At 45.8% G+C, this 5921-nt stretch overlaps 1 pseudogene; it reads right to left on the reverse strand.

Moving 5' to 3' along the window:
* Positions 1-534: 534 nt before the first annotated feature.
* On the reverse strand, positions 535-984 carry LOC111556013 (annotated as a pseudogene).
* Between the last annotated feature and the right edge of the window lie 4937 nt (positions 985-5921).

The following is a 5921-nucleotide window of genomic DNA, read 5'->3' on the forward strand; positions in this document are numbered from 1 at the left end:
CACCTGCAAGGTAGCAGCTCCGACAAGAGGAAGATTCTCTTGGAGAAGACAGATTTGGAAGGTGGCAGATATGCCTATGCCCCAGGAAATGACTGAACCCGGCTCAATTCATTCAACACAGTGGGCAGTGGCCTTTCAACTCTTAGCCCGGGGGCCTGCCTCAGTCCCAGTCAGGCTCTCTATCTTCAACTTGATTCCCTCAGCAAGTCCCAAGGCCTGCTTTCCTCTTCCGGTAGCTACCCGCTGAAGCAGCTTTGGAGTGGGGCAATTCCTGTTTCCTAAACTCTCTCCCCTTTTCTTTGTTACCCCAGACAAACATTCAAGAGCTTTTCACCCTGGATAACAAGACCAGGGTAACAAAAACAACAAACCTAGGGAAGTTACACAGGTTCTAGGTTCTTATATACTTTGAGTCCCCTGGCTTTTGTCTCCTTCACAAGGGATAATAATGGATAAATTCTGCCCTCCACATTTATTTATTTATTTATTTATTTTTACAAACGAGGCAATTTATTTAACCTGGCATGGTTTGTTCTAATGCTTCCTGTTGGCAACTGCCATCTCTCCGGCAATTCTGTCCACATCTCTCCGTCCCCAAGGTGTCAGTTTGCAGCCCCCATCTTGGCCCTCTTCCACCATTTTCAGCCCCGCCAGGGCTTAGAGGACCCGGTGGGCCACACTCTTGAAGCCTTGGCTGAAGTGGCTGGGCATGGCGCCATTTCTTTGACGTCCCCCATTGATCTTAGTCAGGGAGTCAACCCCAGCGCCACCCCGGAGGTACAGGTGCCGCGCCGTGGAAGCAGCTCGTGTGCAGAACCAGTTCTCATCACAGGGAGCAAGCTCTTCGTGCTCGGCCACCCATCTGGGGACTTTCAGCTTCACGGACTTTTTGAGAAAGGCTGCCAGAGCTCTGACGAACTCCTGCTGGTCCATGTCTTTTACAGTAACTCTAGGCATGGTGCGGCCTACGCACTGCCAGCCAGAGGAAAGGGCCACATTTATTTTTAAATGACCTCACCAATGATCTTTCATTCAGACCTGACTCTTAGATGTCCCCAAGGAATGATGTGAGCCTGCCCCTTGTCTTAGGAGTTCCCTGATCTGTGAAAAGGATCCCTTTTAAGCAGTTTCTCATAGTCGTTTTCATCCCATTACTTCATACATGACCCTATACTATGCGTTCTGGGTTCTTAAGGATGTGTAACAAATCACCCAAAATTTAACAGCTTAACATAATAATTTACCATCTCTCATGGTTTCTGCTGTTTAGGAATTTAAGGAGGTCTCTGCTGGGCAGTTCTGGCTCAAGGTCTCTCATGCGCTTGCAATAATATATCAGCTGGGGCTACAATCATCTGAAGGCTTTACTAGGATAGGAGGATCCACTTCCAAGGTGGCTCATACACATGAATGACAAATTGGTTGCTGGCTCTTGTCCAGGGACTCAGTTCCTCTCCATGTGGGCCTCTCCACATTGCTGCCTGAGTGTTCCCATGGCAGCTGGCCTCCCCCAGAGCAAGAAATCCAAGAGACCAAGGTGGGTGCTGGAATGACTTTTATAACCTAGCCTTGAACATCATACACTATCAGTTCTACCCTCTTTTACTGGCCACAAAGGTCCAGCCCTGATTCAATGTGAAAGGGGATTACAAAAGGTGGCAAGGGTCATTGGAAGTCATCGTGGAGGCTGGCTCACCATACTGCAGAAGGGCCAGAAGACGACCAGCCTCAAAGAAAAAGAGAAGGCAGCGAGTAGATGCCCTGGAATGCAAACTAGGTGTTGAGTGAGTAAGAGAGAGTCGCGGCCCTCTTGAAGCTTGTAATCTAGTGGGAATGACAAGTTTCATATGAATAAGTGCACTTGGAATAAAACCCAATATTCTGTACCTTGCCCCACTTACTCTTTTCTTCTCCTCTTCTCCTTTCTCACTGAGTGCCAGCCACACTTCATTCCTTCAACAGGCCGAGCTCTTACCTTCCTTAGGGCCTTTGTACTTGCTATTCCCTAGAATACCCTCCCCTGATCTCTGCATGGCCAGCGCTTTCTCACCGTTCAGGTCTCTGACTTAGATGCCACCTGATATTTTCTTGGGTATTTGTTATCTGCCTCCCCCTTCTAGGAAGTAAGCCACACGACAGCAGAGACTTGTTAAGTCTCCTTCACTGCTACCTCCCCAGACCTGAAATGGCACTTGTAACATATTAAGTGATGAATATATAGCCTAATGAGTAAAGAAGTACCCACTGTCTGACCAAATTATATAAAATTTTCCTTCTAGAATATTGTAAACTCAAGCTCTATCCCTATTTCTTGGCCATCTTGTAATCCAAAGGTTGGAGAATTACGGACTTATTCTACGATCTAACCTTGCTGATTCCTTGCCTCTGAGCAAATGGGTACCTCTGCCACGCCTGATTTCTAGATCCAGTTACTTCTTCCCAGGCCGACTATATTATTTGTATTTTTCCACAGGGCTGAGTCCTCCATTTCTGATTGCCTTTCCCTGGTTTCCTGTCCAACTTTCCTCCCTCCTCCAAAGGAAGGGCAATCCCAGCCTTGTTTTGCTGCACTTGTGTTTTCAGCTTTCTTGGGCTAAAATATTGAAAGCGTTGCTCATTAGCATCCCAGATTTCCTGCTTTTCAGGGGAAACGACATGATGAGCAGGGCCCCATGAGTATTTATTTCAAAAATATGTTTTTTAATTTGAAAGCAAATGGACGCTGCAGGTCTGCAGGTCATTTCACCTGCTGTGGCATGTGATTAGTGAGGCCTTTTCTCTCTGGGTGGTGGTGCCAGCTAATGGACTAACGCTCCCTATGTATGTTTATCTTCAGTTAATTAAAATTTTGCCAGATCTTCCTCACAGCCCTTGTGCACAGCAAGGCCAAGCCTTGACTTGTGGCACTGATCCGGGCTGGCAGGGTGGATGGGGGCGGTCATCCTATTAAATATTAATCTAAGAAGGCAATCAAGCCTGTGGGCTTCCACCCCTGAGGTTCTCCCGCGGGGAAGTCACAAATCGATGCCAGAGCTCCGTGCTTGTGGCAACTCTTCCTGCCAGGCCCGAGTCAGCAAAAGACGCAGTTTTACCGAACAGTTATTTGACAATAAATCTGAGCAGAATTCTGGGAGATCTGCCTCAAATACTGGAATGAATTACACACACGTCTACCTGGGAAGGGAATGTTAACTAGCTGGTGAAACTGCACCTTATGAATGATGAATGGGCCACTTTGCCAGGATTTATTTTGAAGTTACGGGTCAGATGAAGACTAGCAAGTATCCTATACTTCAGATGGCAGTTTTGAAAATCTGCCTATGCCAGGGATGGGGGAAGAGATTAAAGGTTCAGTTGGCTCACAAAGCCTCCAGTGCCCCATTTTCAGAAATGTGGACGTTGCCTCCTCACAAGTTCACCTTCCTTCAGTCACTTCAGTCACCTTCTGTCCTAGCTGCCAAATCATTTCGGCAGATTCTTCTGCTGACAAACATGAAAGATAGAAAGAGCACTCTATTGTGGGCTGAATTTTGTTCCCCCCAAAAAATACATTGAAGTCCTAACCCCCAGGACTGTGAATGGGGCTTTATTTGGAAATAGGATCTTTGCAGAAGTAATTAATTAAGATGGGTGGGTCCTGATCCAATGATGGGCGTCCTTATAAGAAGAGATAACAGACACACGCAGGAAGACCTCTGTGTGATGAGGGAGGCAGAGATGGGGGTCAGGCATCTACAAGCCAAGGAATGCCAAGGAAGCTACGAAGAAGCACTTACGGATCTCCTAGAGCTTTCAGAGAGAGCACAGCCCTGCCAACATATTGATTTCAGACTTCCAGCCTCCAGAATTGTGAAAGAGTACATTTCTGTTGTTTTAAGGCAGCAAGTTTGTGATACTTTGCTATAGCAGCTCTAGGAAACTAACACACGCTCTACTCCTAACCCTGATGCTGACTGCCATGGCCGTTTGCCTCCTCTGCAGACCTCGTTGATAGGCTCAGTCACCCTGATCTCCTTCCCTTCCTGGGAGGAGGTGGGAAACCAGGCTAGGAAGAAAGCCTCATCACATCTCAAGACTTGCCCATGATTTTTGAAACATCTCTGCCCACATTCTTGCCTAAGTAGGGGTCAGTGAACATAGTAATATCTCTCTTTCATGATGGAGAATGTCACTCTGCTTCAGGCATCATCACTCTAAATTCAAGTCTTGTGGACTGGCATCACAGATACAGAGAGAATTAGAGGGGTACATTTGTACTGACCCTGACACATGTTCTAGAAATCGAATTTTTATTTTTACATTCCTGGCTAATTCTTTGTCTCTTCCAAAAGTTGAATGTTACAGGCCGGGCTTGGTGGATCACCTGAGGTCAGGAATTCAAGACCAGCCTGGCCAACATGGCAAAACCCCATCTCTACTAAAAATACAAAAATGCCTCACACCTGTTATCCCAGCACTTTGGGAGGCCGAGGCAGGCGGATCACCTGAGGTTGCGAGTTTGAGACCAGCCTGACCAACATGGAGAAATCCGTCTCTACTAAAAATACAAAATTAGCTGGGCATGGCAGCACGTGCCTGTAATCCCAGCTACTCAGGAGGCTGAAGCAGGGGAATCGCTTGAACTCGGGAGGTGGAGGTTGCGGTGAGCAGAGATCGTGCCATTGCATTCCAGCCTAGGCAACAAGAGCGAAATTCTATCTCAGAAAAAGAAAAAAAAATTAGCCGGGCTTGGTGGCATGTGTCTGTAGTCCCACCTACTTGGGAGGCTGAGGCAGGAGAATCGTTTGAACCCAGGAGGCAGGGGTTGAAGTGAGACAAAATCGCACCACTGCACCTCGGCCCAGGCAACAGAGTGAGACTCTGTCTCAAAAAGAAAAAAAAAAGTTGAATGTTACAAAAATCCAGTTAAATGAAGGGTTTGAGCCAGGGAAATTTCTAAGAATAAGGGCTGTACAGTATTTTGTTGTCTTGAGATAGCTAAGGAAAGGGACATTGAACATGAGGTCAGAAAACGTAGGCCTGAATTCTAGCTCTGTTCATCCTCACAACATCCTTGCAGGGTACATATAATTAGCCCTGTGTACACATGACCAGATGAGCTGAGGCTGCTCCTTGTCCCACTTCAAAACAGACATACTTACAGGAACTGGGAAGGTGGCTTCTGCTTGGTCTTTGTTTTTCTGAGTGGGACACCAAGCTGTGGGTACAGGTGAACTGCTCTGGACAACAGAATGAGTTTTAAGAAGTTGTAGAGGTACAAAAGGGAAACAAAATTATTGGCAGGGAAAAAAAAAATGTGTGAGGCAAGATGAAGACAAGTGGCTGATGAAGAATTTGGTTTAGTTTCTACTGTGTGGTATGCAATATGTATCTTCTTCCCTGTGTCTCCAAAAAGATCTAATTAACATGGATTGGAACTGATTTTGGAGGTGGACATCTAATGAGGAACAGATTGTCCAAGGAGATCCAACTATCCGAAGGCTGCAGAGAAGCTGATGGCCAGACAAGTTCAGCTAACCGTAGGACTATGAATGCTGCTGCTTTCCACAGATCTGACTACCACATTACTAGAGGCCTGTTTACTGTGGTTCCTTTTAACTAGTACATCATGTCGACCTTTCAGCAGAAAATTACAAAGCATACTAAAAGACAAAAAACACAGTTCAAAAAGACAGAGCAAGCAACAGAACCAGAGTCAGACATGGCCGGAACATTGGAACTATCAGAACAGGAATTTTTAACACTATGATTAATATGCTAAGGGCTTTATTGAAAAAAATAGATAACATACAAGAACAGATGGGTAATATGAACAGAGAGATGGAAACTCTAAGAATAAGAAGGAATAGCTAGAAATTTTAAAAAACAAAGCAAAAAAAAAAAAATAACAGAAATGAATATCTTTGATGGGCTCACAGTAG

This window comes from Piliocolobus tephrosceles, chromosome 1 (genome assembly GCF_002776525.5).
Source record: "Piliocolobus tephrosceles isolate RC106 chromosome 1, ASM277652v3, whole genome shotgun sequence".
In the NCBI taxonomy this organism is placed as follows: Eukaryota; Metazoa; Chordata; class Mammalia; order Primates; family Cercopithecidae; genus Piliocolobus; species Piliocolobus tephrosceles.